A 17,844-nucleotide genomic window follows, 5' to 3' on the forward strand; every position below is an offset into this window, starting at 1 on the left:
CTACAGGACAATTTCTCCCTTGTGAACAGGTGGCCTGCAGAGCTCTTACCACTCTTCAGAGCAATGATGTCCATGCCTTCACACGTACTCTGATTTGCTTTGTGTGCTCCATGAAAAGGAAACACAGTCAATACCTCTTCCCTCCCCTATGTGCTTCCCTCCCCACTTCTCCCAAGGGCAGAGTAGTAGAGAAAGGGCAAAGTATGTTACTCATCCCCACAGATGGGTGTGAGGATGTGAGTGCATTTGTGGTTGGCTTTTGTGTGAAAAAATGGTACACAGAGTTGACTGCTTGCACTGTCCCGCATACGTGTTGCTCAAATGAGTCTTTGATGAACTGCTCAGAAGTTTTCAATATTAAGTACAGGTTTTATTTTCTTGGATATATCCCAAATTACATGGACAAGATCTTAACCTTGTAAATTAATGGTTTTATGCAATAAAGTTCTGTCCATAGTCTCATCTTCTCTTTCACCAGAGAAAGTCTCAGAAAGGCTCAAAATATAGGTGAGTTGTTAAACCTACTCATGTCCCTAATCAGCACATTGCTGATATTAGTTAATTCCACTGCTAATTTTTGTTTATGGGCACCATTCTTGTTTAGTGAGTTGAAGCCTCTGTTTTCCACTAAACACCTTCATCCCAGCCATCATGCACTGTTTGGTCCTTTACTCTGGCTGAGTGCTACAAATATAGTCTCTGTGCCAATGTCAGCATTTTAGAATTGCTGTGAATAGACTGTGTCCAACTGTAGAAATATCTGAGTTGAGAAATGTATGGGATTTGTGGTTTTTGTTTGCTGAGGCTTTTTTTTCTTCTATTCTTTGAAAGAAGCAAATTCTAAGAGAATTGCATAACAGGAGTACCCACTTCAAAACAAAAGCTGCTTGGTGCAGTATCTTCTGCTGACATTCTGCCTCAGCTGTGCCATTCAATGCATTTCACACGGGATTTTGTGTTGCTGTCAAAGAGAAGCTGCACAGATTTACTTGATTTGAAACAGGGATGCCTGGAAAGTTGTTATGGGCAATCTGGACGAATATGTGTTGGCGTTTGTCTTATTTTCATTCTCCTCAAGATTCCAAATGATAACCATCTTGAAGGTAATTTGTTTTCATTGCATTAAAAATTCCATCGGAAAGTTGTTTTTCATTGTAACTTGTTAAATGCTTAATTGATATCATGTAATAAAAAGAATCAAAAACCCCTCTGGTCCCTCTCAGGAGCTCAAGTTAGCTACAGTGGAGCCAGCTCTGTTGCCATTTCCAAGTTCTTCTGTTGTGATCTAGCAATTCATCAGTGTCAAAGACACATGGGAACTCTCATGTTTGTAAAAGCCTGCAAGGGATCCATGTCCTACATTTCAACAAAAATCACAAAATCACATTTCAAGGTGGTCAAGGTTAGGGAAACATCAGGCACATAATTGCTAGCCGTTTTCTGAAGTGGATGGTAAAACATGGAGAAACAGGCAAAAGCAAGAGGTTAGCAGTTGCAACAGAAAAGTGACTGCTCCTACAAAACTGTAAGTGAAACATATTGTGAGGATGCCAGAAGCATTTGGCTACTGAAGGAGGAGGAGTTTTATGAGAACCTAAACAGGCAAATATATTGATACATACATATCACAGGAGTCACAGTAGAGCAGTCACGGAGGGACCAGTGAAAATCATCTGTGGCTCTTTGCTTTATCTTCACTGACCTACGTCATGGTGGACACTTTCCTCCACTCTCTCTCTCCATGTTCCCACCTAATTGTTTATGCTCTTGTCAGAAGTTGCAACAAGGCCACGGATGTGTAAACTTGAATCTGCCTCATGCCTCACCATCAATGTGTAAGGGCAGATGTAATCTAGACTGTGAAGAACAGCACCATGAGATTCCTTGTTGCCATGCGTAATATTTTACGGGTAATTGCCTTGGTCTCCCACCAGTCAAGATGGGGCAGCATGAGAGCAAACACACACATTCAGTGTATCCAATATTGTCATTTAGAATTACTTAGATTTTTGGCATACTACTGTAGGTGGTTTGATATGTATATATGCCAAAGTTGTAGCTTCTAGTATGGTTCCTACAATTCTTCTTGCTCCTGACTTCACAGCAGATAGTCTACATTGTCTCAGGCAGTTTTGGGTAGAATGTCCAGAATCACACTGATATATTGTTTTCTAACTTACTGATAAAATTAGATTTGTTTTCCAGAGGATGATAGTTAAATGATGAGAAGTGTTGATTGTTTAGAGAACAGCACTTGTACACTTGAAGTTATTTTATTTATTGCTATTTATTTAGTACTTAAAAAACATGGCAGAAATGCTACTTGGTAGCACAGCTACATGCTATCTTCTTTCAGGACACAAAACACAGAACATACATGATATCCTTTTGTATTCAAAGTAAAGACAGTAATGAAAAAATTCTTTCTTCTGATCCATCAGTGTGATCTATGCACTGAGTTTGTATCAATTCCTTCCCCAAAATTTTCGTTGCTAATTCGCTGATTATCTCACTGGAACACTGAATCTTTCCAATTTGTCTATTGCTTCCTTCAGGTTGCAAAAGTAAAAATACTAAGAATGGGCTAAGCACTCAAGTGCTAAAATAAATTTTAAATGCCCATCAACTGATTAAGTTTAATAATTTCTGGTGTATTCTGTCTACATCAGTGTCATAGAGTTAAAATAGAAAACATGAGCTTACATTGTGAAAAATTATGTTCAGATTAACTTCATAAGGAATGGCTTTGTGTGATCTTGGGTGTCCACTGATATAACTGCAATCTTCCTCTTTTTCTGAATTCCTAATATTTTATTACAAACTTGTTTTCTGTTTGTACCAGTTTGTTTTTGCATTTTGCCCATACTTTAAGTGGGTGTGCATGTAGTGTACTCTTCTTATTCAGGATTTTTGCTTGTATTGGTTGCTGAACACAAATATCTCCCTGAAGACATGTCAGGCCTTATACATGTGTTTAAGGAAATGCATATTCCTTTTTACACTATATAAATGTCGTCTGCTTGTCATTGGGTGATTTTAAAAATGCTTTTTATCATTTTAGTACAGTTCTAATTCTAACACAGATTCTCAGTTTATGTTAACACATCTATTAATAGAAAAAAAAACTTAGAAACTCACGAGTTTCTCACTTGAATCTGGTGTCATTGGTTACAAAGGGTCAAAGATGCCAAAAGTCTAGGGATTCTGTCTTGTACTCACATCTGAGAATAAATTATTGAAGGTGATTTTTTCTTCTTCCCAAAGTTTTCTTCTTCTGGTCTGATAATCTCAGTTAATAAAATGCTGTGTTCTGAAGTCTACCTAATTCCCACCAGCAGTTGTATGATGCTGTTTTCTTTTTAACTGACTAATTATTATTATTGTAGACATGTTATTTACTCCAAAGTGGTTTGGGGATAATTGATTAGGTTGCACCATGTCATGAAAGAACAGATGGCAGGCTAGTCTGTCAGCTCATCCAGAGCGTATAAGAATGCTAAGAAAATTAAAATTGAGGCAGGGAGGGGAGGGGGGAAAGAAGTAAAGGAAAAAGAAGGTGAATAGGAGGGGGAGAGGAATGAGCTTAGCTGTACTTGCAACACAAAAAACTTCTTGTAGTGGGTGGTCCTTTGGGAAGGTAATCGGAGATCTGCAATATGTCCACTACAATCAACAAAAGGGTACAATACTTCTCTGCAGGGAATTGGGTAGGGAAGAATTTGTTTAAATAAAATTGCAGGGTTGTAAGAATGTTAAACTAATTCTCTAATGTTCTATGCATTGTCTGGGGAATTTTGGCTTTGCATCATTTGCTGTACTAAAGTACTGAAAAAATATTCTATTAGAAGTGTTTTGGAACGTGTTAACATGTATTTTAGCTTTAAACCCTGACTGTGTTTAATGACAGCTAAAAATGCCGTTAGAAAACTGCACTCTCCTGTGTTCTCTCCCTGCAGCCTCTCCCAAATTCTACATTCTTCCTCACCTAGAAAAATTCTTTATCTTAATGCAAAGGCCGTTCAGTTTGCTGTTATTGATTGTTTGGCACCTGCATTTTTGTGTGTGTGTGTTAATTATTAGTGATAAATTATCATAAATAAAACTGTATGTGGGTTATTTACATATATTACATATCAAGGAATGCAAAGTCTTCGACTCATCTCTCTTTAACATTTGTATTTATGTGTGTGAAAAAGGAGAAAACTGTAAGAAAATGGCAAGAAAAGAAACATTCACTGTCCATCCCAGAGTGCACAAAAAATATCAATTGTATCTCCAAAGATCCCAAAATGAGAGGTCTAGAAGAACGTAAGTAATTTCTATGCAAAGGTTATCCTTTCTAGACCTGGCTCTCCTTTATATATTAGGTGATATTTATGCCTTTGCAAAGAATCATTAAGTGATGGCAAATTGAAAAGACAAGACCTCAGCCCCACCCTCCCTGTGAGGTGAGAAACAGGGAGCGTCTCATTCCCAATCAATAGTCTCTGATGAGACCTTTCCCAGCAGGAAATGGGCTTTAGCCCATTTTCTTCCTCTCAGCATCCTATCAGTCTTGAAAGGATCTGCTATTCCACTCCCTCAGACCAGCGGGGAGGAGGACTCATCTCACTATCCTCTTTCTCTTGTCTCTAAGTAATCATGTGTGCAGAAAGGAGAAAACTGCACTATTACAGGAGTTTCTTGTTAGGCAGCACTACAAGCTTAGAGTTATGAGAACCCCCCCGTATACCATGAACCCAGTGTTTTAGGTGCTGGACAAATAAGTTTCTTCCTACTAAAATCTTACAATCCTGGAAGGGAAGGAGGTCACAGGGATTTGTCATTAAACACAGACAGGGACATGATTAAACCTTTTCAGCTTCAGAGTCTCTTCTTGTCTCACAGTGTATCATGTCTCAGCCCAATGACCTTTCCTGCCTCAAATGTACAATTGTGCTTTTATTTAAGTAATTCCAGTAGAAACTACTGGTTATATTTTACTTCCATGAGGTATCACTCACACTTCTCTCACTTATAACTGTGCACTGACAAAGTCCTGCCTCTGATTTTTCTAAGTGTGTTGGGCTTTCCACACATCTGGAAACAGCCATTATCCAAGTGAATGGCTTCTCTGCTGTCTGCACACCTTCTCTGGAGCTGAGCAGCTCCAAAAAGATCTGTCCTCATCATCTTCACAAACCTTTTCTGTTCAAAGGAAGGAAATTACTAGAGTTTGAATGCTGTATAAGTGTTTGAAGCCTTCTCTTTATAAAAATTTGTCAATGAGGATTAGTTCTTATTGGATCGTGAGTGAAGGATTAATTACACTGACCACAGATGGGCATGGTATAAAGAATATCAGTAAACTCCCCATGCTGCTCCCAGAAAGTACTTTAATTATGGCCTGCATAAATTTCTACTCCAGTTTTCTGACTCCCTTAAGCAGAGACTACCAACTGTCCTAAATTGCTTGGTGGTTTGTTGAGGTGGAAATGTATCCTCTGTGGACTAAACTCATTACTAGGAGGTTTATTAGCAAGAAGGTAGTCTAAGTCCATTAATAAATGAGGAGTGAGGCAAAATCAATTATGATTTTAATATGACTGAACCACTAAGCTGCTTTTTTTGAATCTATGATTTAAAGTGAAATAAAAGGGTATGGGCGATTAAGGAGCAATGATGATCATAGTTGGTACAGTTATTGATAAATGCAGGTAAGTAAATACCTGTAAAAAATAATGCACAAATCAGCAGTTCCCTCATCTTAAGGAAATTTGTGAACATATGGAATCACTAGGAGGTAGTTTTGAAAGCTAAACCACTGGGCCTTGGAATAAAATAAAGGATGTAAAGCTCAGATTATAAAGTGCAGGGGAAGTGAGCAGGTCATTTACCTTGTAGTAAATATAATCTGCCTGTCCAGTAAAATGATGAAGCTATTAGGACAGAAAATCTGAAAACTGGTAGCAAAGAAGTATACTACATAAGTAGCAAGTACCTATTCCAAACTGGGCCACAGCAACTTGTGTATTGTGGCTGTTCTCAGCTGCATGGCAGACAGGGCAGATGAAATACAGAGGACAGAGGTCATATTTCTGAATGTTAAGAAAATATTAGGATGTGTGCTTCACTATATTGCCTTTGGAAAATGATGCCAAGTGGTAGAGATGGGACACTGTTACATGGGCTGAAAATGGCTAAAAGTTTCTAAAGTGAAAGTGGGGATGAATGACAACAACAGGTTTCTCTCTGGGGAGTTTGGGTTTTTCCAGGAATTGTCACAGGTCTAGTTTTCTACAGCATCTCTTTTAGCAGTCTGGAAGATGGAATACATAACATATGAATACAAGTTAGAAAAGATAGGAGTTGGAGAAGATCCAATAATAACAATATTTCAACTATTTCAAGTATGTTGAGGGTCTGGAGATATGAATGTAGCAAAGAGGAAATGAGTAGTGTAAGGACTACAGATGTACTGAAATGAAAGGGAGCTGCAACATGGAAGCATGCAACTTGCCACTTAGCAGTGCTTACGTGAAAGCACACTACTACTTCTGGAACAAAAACCAAACCAAAATGGAACAAAAGTCAAATAGGAACTAACAACTGAGGTGGGAGTATGGTGTGGCTACAAGTCGCCTGAGCACTAAGGGCACACAATCTAGCCATGCAGGCTCAAGGCTTAGTTACAGATACGCTCTGCTCAGACATTTAGGAAACAAAAAAACAAAACAGAAACCAAGCCCCATGGGTGAGATAAAAATGGTGAGTGGATGAAAGGGACTTAAAACACCACCAAGAAACCCAACTGCCCTGTTTCAGCCATGTCCTACTCCATTATCATACACATACGATCATTTCTTCCTGCTGAGAGTCTTTGTAAGCCTGTGTTTGTCATTTCCAGCTGTTGCTGAGTGAAGTTTCACTGATGTATTTTTATACCTGCTAAATGTCACAGTGGAATATGAGATGTCAGATTTTTTTTAATATTATTTTTATTTTTTAATGCTTCAAGTCATTTGGGATTTTATACAAAGAAGAACTTTCTTTTTTTTAATGGACTTTGAGTATTTTCTGTGCAACATTTTTTATACTGTTTTTCACTCACACTCTCCAGTAGTTGAAGATTGCCAGTATGTATTAATGGAAGCATACATTTCCAGTATCAAGCAGATAACTATAATTTGATTTATTCTATGATTACAGTGGTTGGATTCCTAGGCTGGTTTGGAGAACAGACTTGACTAAAGAGAGGATTTGATCCACTAGTCACATATACCAAGAATAAGGTTCCCATTTTATTCAGTCAGTAGGGGTCAGTCTTGGAAAATTTTGCTTGACTTGAAGAATAGTCATCTAGGGAAATTTTGCTGACTTCAGGAAGATAATTTTGAATCATTCTTTAAAAGGCAATGTGTTTTGATTTTCATCACTTCTTGTTAGAAGACCAAGTTCTTCATCAGAAGGTCTTATTGAATTTTAGGGTAAAATTTTGCCTTTTAGATCTTTGAAATGATGGAATTTGAATTCCTGACATTCTTGACAGCTTTATAAGGAAATGTAAACAGTTGTATTTAATATAATGAAATGTTACATTAATTTTCTCTACCTTAAATATTAGAAGTACATTTTCTTTGTACTGGTCAAACGATTTATTGGACTGGCTGAAATGTTTGCATTCTTACCATAGCCTTTTCATAAATATTTAGTTTAAAAGATTACTTTCTAGAACAAATTCTACTGAAGAAAAATGTAGCATAAAAATTTTCTAAAAGTATATATAACATTAATGGCTAAGCAGAATCTATTAAAAAAGCTCTGTTACTGGTTTAACAATAAAAAGTGTCAAATTCTTCTGGCTTGAGTTTTGTAACCTCAGTCTTCTCATATGACAGAACTTGTTACAGCTATCAGCTGATTGCTCTTCGTGTCCATAAACTTAGTCTCTATGGAGAGATAAAAATGTCTAGGAGTTTTATACTCATTTTTGCCATCAACCAATTGGATTCTGAAAAACATAAAACTGAATTAATTTCTGGGATAAGGGGTTAGCTTCTCTGAATACCAAGTTAAAACCGATGGGGATCTTCCCCTGAAAGTGTGGAAATAAACTAACAATAAATCAGAAGTCATGGGATGCAAAACTGGAAAATTTCATCGAGGTTTAAAAAAATGTATTGGTGTCAACAGTCTTGGAGATGATGACTGAAAAGAGGCATTTTAATTAAGCAGGTTTGAATAGGCCAAACTTGTTGAAAGCCTGTGAGTCTGAAATGTGGCTTACAGCTATGCACATCTTTTTGAGATTTCAATGCAAGCATCTCTTCCAGCAAAAGATCATCAAGCACACTTACGCTGAGTGGTTGTCACCCAATGTCACCCAAATAAAGAAGTGGAACACAGTGAAGTCACATCTTATTCTCTGACAAAACTCATGAATAAAGTGCTTCAACATAGCACCCAAAATTGTCTAGGCTAGGGAGCACTGTGCTGTACCCAGCGAGCAGGGTATCAACATCTACAAGGAGCCACATTTGGTCTGTCATTAAGGACTCCAGCTGACTGCTGACCTCCAGTTCACCTACTGGTGGTACCAATATCTGTTTCACAACCAGATGCTAAATGTTCTTGGCCTGTTTCCTATATGCTGTTGTAGAACCAGAAGGGATTGTGTGGCCTGTCCTTTGGGAAGGGTTCTCCTATTTTTGTCCCTGATGCAAATATGGAATGACCTCTGGTTTTGGTCTCTATCTTTTTAAATGATGTTTACCATTTTTAGATTTTTGGTGTAGCATTTACTTTTTTCACAAGTACAGTTTCCTTTGATATAATCTCTCCCCAGCTAGTGAAACTTCCGTCTTTTCATGTGTTTCTGTTTGAGTTATTTTTAACCAGGTTTAGAAATGACACAATACCTTACAAGCTTGACCACTCCCATGGCTGTGCAGTATTAGCATGATAATAAAACAGAATCAGAGAATCATAGAATAGTTTGGGCTGGAAGGGACTTTTAACAATCATCCAGTTCAATCCCTCTGCAATGAGTAGGGATGTCTTCAACCAGACCAGGCTACTCAGAGACCTGCCCAACCTAATCTTGAATATTTCCAGGGGTGTGGCATCCACAACTTCTCTGGGCAACCTCTTCCAGTGCTTTACCACTCCCATTGTAAAACTTCTTTATATCTAATCTAAATCAACTCTTTCTAGTTTAAAACCATTGTCCCTTGCTCTATCACAACATATCTCACTAAAAGGTTTATTCCATGTCTTTCTTACAGGCTCCCTTTAAGTACTGGAAGGCTGCTCCAAGGCCTCCCTGGAGCCTTCTCTTCTCCAAGCTGAACAGCCCCAACTCTCCCAGCCTGCCTTCGTAGAAAAGGCACTCCAGCTCTCTGATTATCTTTTTGACTCCCCTCTGGACTCACTTTAACAGATCCATGAACTCAGGACTCCAGGTGGGGTTTCATGATGATGCAAACACATGAACACATCAAGGTATCAGTTGCCAAATAAGTTGCTTCAACTGGTGATATGCATGTACTTGGATTGTCCAGCCATGACACAGCAAGAGGCATGGAGAACAGCTTAAGCTAAATAATTGTGGCTACTAGGAACAACATAAGTGTACTGTGGAGAGTTGACTACACTGACCAGCCTATTAGTGTAAGTTCTGTACAACTTAATCATGGGCTAGAATGAGACGTGTAGAGGTACTGTCAGAAACAGGGATGAAAGTCAAAGGTAGTTATAAATTACAGACTGTAAATCAGCACTTTTAGCATATGGCGAAGGCTTGGGCTCGGACCATCCTGCCCACAGATACTGGCTGAGGTGATTTCTTGCTTTCTAGCCTGAGGCTTCTGTCTTTCTGGTGGAGGCATTTCCAGGTCTCAGCATCAGTTCCCAGTCTAATATTTTCACACTTCTCACACCAGACCACCCCTGTGTGTCAGTTCAAAGTGATCCCTGTGTGCTGGTACACAACCTGCTCTTTCTTACCTTCATATGTTTCCATGTAGTTTCCACAGAAATGTGACATTGTAACAGGGAAGGGAGTTGGGGATGGGAATCTTGCTAATATAGGACTGAACAAACTTCTACACACCCAAACACACTCGTTTCTTTTTCAAAAGATCTGTAGAAATAAATGTGATTAACCATGTAATTAAATAAAGAAAACTGAAAGGCCTTTAAATCAATTAATTAAAAAGCAGAAGCTGAGAGGTCTAAGCCATTCACTTTCTCCCCCGAACGCACTTGGCAGAATTCAAGTGATACAAGGACTGTCTGAAAAACTGCAACCCCACTTCTACCTGAAAACTTGGTACTTGCTTTTGTTTTGTTTTGTTTTGTTTTGTTTTGTTTTGTTTTGTTTTGTTTTGTGTGTGGGGGAGAGGGTCCTGAACTGAAGTACATTTGAGAGCTTGTTTATACTCTCTGTGTATTTCTTTCTTGACTGTTATGTGGGCAACTGATTATGCCACTGCTTACAAGGTACTGGAGGAGCTGATAGTGATGGAAGAAGTTGGAGTAGAAGCTAGAAGGGACATGGAAAGGTGTTATGAGGCAAGCCTGATTGATTGTCCTGTTGCCTGCAATCAGCAGGTGAGCAGAGAGAGCATCCCATCTTATTCATAAGTCAAGAGCAATCTGAGCACACGGCATAGGCTTTCTGCATAGAGCATAATGAGAGACTTGTGATCTAACACCAGCCTTGGGACATGAAGAATGCATCTTCACTTAAGTTACAACCTGTATAAGCTGGGGAAAAGGGATCTTAAAGGTTGGAGTTGTCAACTGCAGAAAGATTGGGTTACTTATTTTCTGATTTTATTCTTGAAAGAAAATTTCCCATTTAAAGAAATGAATATTGTGTCTTAAACAGCATACACATAAAGCATAAAAATATTAAATGAAGCTATTTATTATTCTCATATATATGTTTTCAGATACATATTTTCTGATCACCGGTATGATTTGTTATCAGTGTTGCTCCTGCACTCTTGTCATGGTTTAACCGCAGCCAGCAACCAAGTACTACACAGCCACTTCCGTACTTTCCCCCCACAGTGGGATCAGGGAAGGGTAAAAGTTAGAAAACTCATAGGTTGAGATAAAGACAGTTTAGTAGGGAAAGCAAAAACTGTGTATACAAGCAAAGCAAAACAAGGAATTAATTCACTGCTTTCCATGGACAGGCATCTCCAGGAGATGATTCAGCCATCTCCAGGAGAACAGGGCCCCATCACACGTAACAGTTACTTGGGAAGACAAATGTCATCACTCTAAAAGTCCCCCTTTCTCTTTTCTTCCCCCCAGAATAATATACTGAGCACGATGCCATACAGTAGACAGTATTCCTTTGATCAGTTGGGATTACGTGTCCCATCTGTGTCTCCTCCCAACTTCCCATGCAGCCCCAACTCCCTCACCAATGTGGCAGTACGAAAAGCAAAAAAAGCCTTGGCTCTGTATAAGCACTGCTTGTCAATAAGGAAAACAGCTCTATATTATCAACCATGTGTTCAACACAAATCCAAACCACAGCCCCATACTAGACACTGTGAAGAAAATTAGCAGCCCAAACCATCACAACTCTTTACCAATTTTGCCCTGGAAAAGGATGTAGTTCAGGACAATTTTCAAAAGGGAGAGTGGATGGACACTGTGATCCCACAGGATGGAATATATTAGAGTTTCATGGTTTACAGATAAAGTCTTTAACTACTTATACTTGAGTCATTCCTCTTAGCTCTTCATTTAAATTTTACCTCTTTCTCTTTCAGTAGATCAGAGTTTTGTGCTGTTGTGAAAAACTACACTGCAAAAAGTACTCAGCCTAATAGTTCCCATACTTCTTTCTTGGGTGCCCCAAAGTCATTTTGGTTTTCTTGTACAGATGCTTATAGTAAGTGAAGCTTAAACTCTGTATTTGTGGGTGAAATTCCAGCCATACTGATGTTAGTTCTCCTGTCTCTGTATTCTGGAGATGAGATTTGTGTCCAGTGGAAAGTCTTCGTGTGCTGGTTGAGCTCACTCTCACTGTTGTGCAGCCTCTCCTGAAATCAGCTGTTGGTGATATGAAGGCCATCAGAGTTCTGGTTATGACCTTGATGCAGAGCTCACTGAAATTCATGGAAAAGATCCCAGTAACTTCACAGGTTTTGGCTCAAGGTGTGTTTTTGAAAAGGCTGAGAGACTCTGCGCTTCATCATTCTACTCTTGTAAATTCTACAAAGCACTGTTGTCATCAATGAACTTGTAGTGGTGTAAATGGATGATGATTTAGGACATAAACTGTTTTGTTTATTTTTTTTATTCTTAGCATCTTACACATGCTAAGGAATAAAAACATTATGTTAAACTGATAAAAAAACCAGTTTTATAGAACATAAGAAAAAAACAATATTTTTGGGAAGTAGCAACCTGGAAACCACAAAAGGAAGAAAGACAGTATATTTGTCCAAACATGCAATATCTGGAAGACCATAATATAGTAAGACTTCAGTTGCACATCTCATGTGGACTACATTTATTACCTAACTATTTTATTGTCCGAAGATCCGGGGAAGGTCTTTACACCTTCCAGCCTGCGCATTGGATTTTTTAGGTGAGACACAGTGTGCGCGGAACTGAGCCCACCCTTTAATCCTAAGGTTCATCTGCCAGGGCCAAGCGAGCTTGGATGGTGGCAGCGAGGTCCTCAGGATGTAGATGGGTTGCCTTTAAGGGCTAATGAGCTCCATCTGCCCGGGAGTGGCCCTGATCGGGAATCGAACCCAGGCCTCGGCGGTGACAGCGCCACGCCCTTAACCACTAGACCACCAGGGGCTCGTTAACCCTGTAAAAAGGCAATCCATCTACATCCTGAGGACCTTGCTGCCACCATCCAAGCTCGCTTGGCCCCGGCAGATGAACCTTAGGATTAAAAGGTGGGCTCAGTTCCGCGCACACTGTGTCTCACCTAAAAAATCCAATGCGCAGGCTGGAAGGTGTAAAGACCTTCCCCGGATCTTCGCTCATGAAGACTGGCCATTATATTATTATTATTTTATTGTAGATTAAATTTTGCATGCTTTTCAGGCCAAGAAATATCAAGGACAGTAAAAGAAAAAGTAAAATGATTTTCCTGATGACATTATCTGGTGGCTTCAGAATTTTACAAACCAAATCTTTTCTAGGTTTGGACCATCACATGGGTTCTGAGGGAAATCCTGCCTCAAATGAAGTTAATGAATTTTCAAGATATGGGTAGTAGTTTGAACAGATCAAAACAACCAAAGGTTTGGATTTGATTCATAGTGCAAAACAGCTCTCAAGTCCGTCCTTCTTTCAGCAGTTTTTTAGAGCACTTTAAGGCTGAAGAGAATAACCTGATGAGATTGTGTACAAAAGAGAATACAGGGATGGGGGTTTTTCTGAGTGGAACACATTTTCTTGGCCTTCATCCTCTAGATGAGTTAGTGGAGCTGAGACTAGAGGAAAAGAGGTAATGCAAAAAGGAAAACCATTCTTACAATTGATAGGATATAATTTTTATTCAGACTCCAATATTCTTTGAAGTTGTCCTAAACTATTGCATAGTGTATGGGAATCACTGTTCATCATGGACGAAAAATTCTTCTTGAGACAGAAACACAGCTTCTATTGAATGGAGCATGACCTTTCAAAAATTACTGGAATCTTTTGTACATCTACTCAGACACCAGTCATTAAATTAATCTCTCTGGTAACTAAGATGAGGTGAATGGAATTGTTATCTAAAGAATAAATCTCCATGATATTTTTCCAGGTATTGAATGAGCATTGATTATTTTTAAAGAGGACCCAACAAATTAATTAGCAACAATTTAAATGTATTAGAAAAGAAAGAAAAATAGAAAGAATAAAAGCCTTGCTGAGTATTTATTCTTTTACTGCCCATGATTACCTTATATATACATTGATTTATATAGTGCATCATGTGCATATATGGATACACATATGTACCCATTTATGCAAATATACATATGTGAGACAACAGTATGTTTTTAATGAAAGATCAAAACCAAATATTTGATTAAAAAAATGCAGGTCCTAAGACATAGTAATACTAGGAGCTACAGGAAGTCGTGTTGGATGAAAAAGGAGAAGAAACATGTCCAATGTTTTAGCCAATTGCCTTTGCAAAGGCACATGTGTGTGATGAATATGTCAGAAACATGATTTGTGCATTTATTTTGGAAGTAGTTGCATGTGCAGTCACTTCAAAATTCAGCTTTCTGTTTTGTCTCTGAAAAGGCGATGACAGAGATTTCACATCTTGTGCTGTCTAGACACCTGAAATTTAGTCTTAAATTTGTAAATATCTTTCCTGAATTTAGGGTCTTTGACATCCCCTTGCCTTCTGTTTTTATTTTTAATGTAGTGATTGCCTCTTCTCTTGTTTGGCTACACACACATCCCCTCTCCCCATCTTCCCCCCCCCCCAAAAAAAAAAAAAAGGAGTTCAAGGAAATGTATTCTAGAAACTTTGCAGAGATAAAATATAAATTACTAATTTTCAGGCTGACAGGTCATTTCAGACAATATTGTCTTATAATTCAAGCTGTGCAGATCCTACCTAGAATGTCAGAATAGCCTCTGCAATCAAAAACTTGATGACTCATGATCTCTGTGTCTTTTAGAGACACTTCGTAACACAGGGCAGGACTGGGAGTTTAGGTTTAGAAGGAGCATTGTTAATCTCAGGATAACTCTTTATTTATATCTTTTTTTACAGAGGCTTTTCTATTGGGTGATTAAAGCATCAAAACCTGCTCTGAGGCTAGCTCCATCTCAGAGCTCTAAAGAAACTCACCATTGAATGAAAATCTTTTCAGGAACAATTAGAGAAAAGGTGCGCATAAATTCTTCCTGTATCCAGGGCATTAGCATCACCCAAGTGTCTCTTGCTTACAGTATGTTGTGACAAAGTAAAAGCTATTTCAGCTGTTATATTGTGATGGCTGTTATTTATGGAACATAAAAGGATACTGAAATACAAAAGGGTTTGAAAAGACCTGGGTAAGATCAGATAAAAAAAAATGAGAGAGAAACAGGCATCTTGGGATGGTAACAACCCTGCCATGTACTGACAGGGAGGTTGTATATTTTTAGAATATACTGAAAGGAATGGTGCTTTTACTTAGGTTTTTATGGTTTACCATGAGATGCAATTTTCTGGCCTTATATGCAGTTGTAACAAAAGTCAGAGAGATTTTATGATAGCTGCCAGAGTTCATAAATGATGGCATACACTAAAATATTTATAGAACTGTAAAATCTTGATTTCTCTCTGGTTTAGCAGATGGGGTCCTAAAACTGGTTCCCAGATTGTCACATTTCTTTACCCTTTGATGACAAAGAAGCCTGTTATCACTTTTTTTCCCTCTGGAAAGCAAGTTCACTAGTGTAATCAAGTTCATACTTCTATCCAATTATACACACCAGGATCTCATGAATTAAGACGTGCCAGCCACATAAGATTTGTAATTATTCAAGGCAAAGGGCCTATTGTTGAACATCAGGATCTAAGGAGCCTTGCCATCTCTCTGACCAATGACCATTGACTCATGTCAGTATAATTGCTGGAGAAAATCTACTTCCTAATCATTAGGCTGCATCCACATGGCACAGAGAAATGCAACTTACACACCAGAAGTGGTGAACTTAGGTGCCTGCTTGGTACAAAGCAGCTACTTGCTTCTCTTCAAGATGTTTTGTTGTCCTCAAAGAAAATGAGTCCCTGCAGCACTGCTAAACTCAGCTGTACTTCAGAATGAAAATTGATCCTTGGGGTAGCAGAAGCCGAATAAATAATCTGTGAAGCAGCATTTTTCCACTGTTGATTGGAATATACTTGATATTAAAAGAATTGTCATTAAAACTGAAGATGCTGAAGAGAAAACATCAAGCCATGTCCCTTCTTTATCGTATTTTCATTAAAAAGCTTCTAAATTTTAGATAATCAGTGAATGAACCTGTAGTACCTACAGACCTCTACCATATTTCCTACATACATTATTTCATATATACACATTTTGTTGCAATAATTGTCTAAATGTTAATAAGACAGGAAAGCAAAACAGGACTTGGGGTCCCATTTTTCTGGGTACTGTCCAGAAAAACTAGAAATATCTTTACTGTTGAACTTAGTGAATCAGACAAAGTATAAATTAGCAAAACAGGAAATTGAGAAGAGAGGATCAAGAGAAGTGAAAATGCTGTGAAAAATATTTTTAAGCCCCAAGTAATCTCAATTTAATGTGTTTTCTCTGTATTTAAAATAAATGCAAAAATCTGAACACCAAAATAATTATGAATCTAAATGCATTTTGATTTTGGCATATTCTAATAGTATCTACTGACATTATGGAAGATGTGACAACCAGGCACACATACCTGTATGCCATGGAGAATTGTAGCAACTCAGAATAGCAAACATCAGAGTCAAGTCTTCTCCCAAAAGATCCCAGCACAAGGCACGGCTTCACAAACAGAACCAAATTCATTTGAGATTATGGACATCTGAGAATATGGACAAGGTAATGGGTGGGCTTTTTCTGGGATTTCCTTAGAATGGTTTTGTTTGATTTTTTTTTTTTTTTAATATAGAAAAAGCTTTATTTCTTAGCTTACAGTTCTTAGCTGCTTGACTACCCCTCTTCTGTTTTGATTTTTTTTCTTTCTCTTTTTCTATCAGGAGAACAGAAGAGTAAATAAATGATAAATAAAAAGAGAGAGCAGGGGAATCACAGAAGCATCTCATATTCAGATTCCATAGGCACAGCTTTTATGCGAACTGCAGTGATTAGTATTTTACTTTATACAGAAAATCTTTATTTCTTCAATAAAGTGACTCTAATTTCCAGAAATGTGGTATTTCCTTTCTTCCTCTCTCCCTCTCTCTTCTTCTCTTTTCATATATCTCCTAGCACCTTTTTGTCTGAGTGTATCCCAAGAATTTTTAGACAGATAGAATAACATGAATAAATAGCAATGCCTCTCTTTTTTTTTTTTTTTTTTTTTTTAAATTATATTTATTAGAAGTATCTTAATGAGTATTTACAGGGTTTGGTTTATTCATGTGGATATGAGAATTGCTTTAACCAGCTGGCCTTCATCTAGGCATTGTTTTGCTTTGGTTTTAAGTGAATGTCGAGAGATGATGTTATTTGCATTTGAAACAGAGACAGAATATTGCTAAAATTTCTGCATATGTTACCTCACCAGTTCATTTCATGACTTCAAGTCATACATTAAATACTAATAAAGTAATGAGGAAAAAGTTGGAAATTTGTTGATGGCGACATTGGTCATGGAAATCTATCTGATACGCTGGTGAGTTTGATTTGTAGGAAAACCTAAGGCTCTTAGGTTCATTTCCATTCACCTGTTTACTTTTGGAGGTAGAAGTAGAATGTTAGTTGACAAGAAGCATTACATGCGTTGCACAAGGTTTGTGTAGTTGTGTCTTTCTAATGAAAGAGACACATGACCACATGAGAACAAAAAATCCCTGATCATTGCCCCCAAATCTGCTTGTCAGAGGTTCCAAACATCTGTCAAATGGTATTGATGGTTTTGTACTCTTCTTTTTATTTAATATTAAACAAAGAGTGAAATCTGTATTACAGCTATGGTGCTATAATACCTTTTTATCCAGTAGTGGATAGGTGGACATATTTCTTGTCATCAGTAGGAGCACTTCATGAAAAGTAGGAAATACATCTTCCTTTGTGAAAAGGTGAGTTGAGATTGGTGCTAGTCAGTCAGGTTTCTTCGATGTGGTAAGAGTGAAGACCCATACACCTGTCTTCCATTTTTTGGATTGTCCTT

At 38.0% G+C, this 17,844-nt stretch overlaps 1 long non-coding RNA gene across 2 annotated transcripts in view; it reads left to right on the forward strand.

Moving 5' to 3' along the window:
• The window catches only part of LOC126641234 (uncharacterized), a 184,549-nt gene that overhangs the window by 137,341 nt on the left and 29,364 nt on the right, over positions 1 to 17,844 (forward strand). The window contains exon 3 of one of the 2 annotated variants that reach the window (XR_007629225.1): positions 9,264 to 9,398. The exons of the other annotated variant lie outside the window; for it this stretch is intronic. This is a non-coding gene — a long non-coding RNA (uncharacterized LOC126641234). Of the gene's footprint in view, positions 1 to 9,263; positions 9,399 to 17,844 lie in introns of those variants that run through there. 2 annotated transcript variants of the gene reach the window in all.

The sequence above is a fragment of the Myiozetetes cayanensis genome, unplaced genomic scaffold (genome assembly GCF_022539395.1).
Source record: "Myiozetetes cayanensis isolate MyiCay16 unplaced genomic scaffold, myiCay2020 scf1, whole genome shotgun sequence".
Classification (NCBI taxonomy): domain Eukaryota; kingdom Metazoa; phylum Chordata; class Aves; order Passeriformes; family Tyrannidae; genus Myiozetetes; species Myiozetetes cayanensis.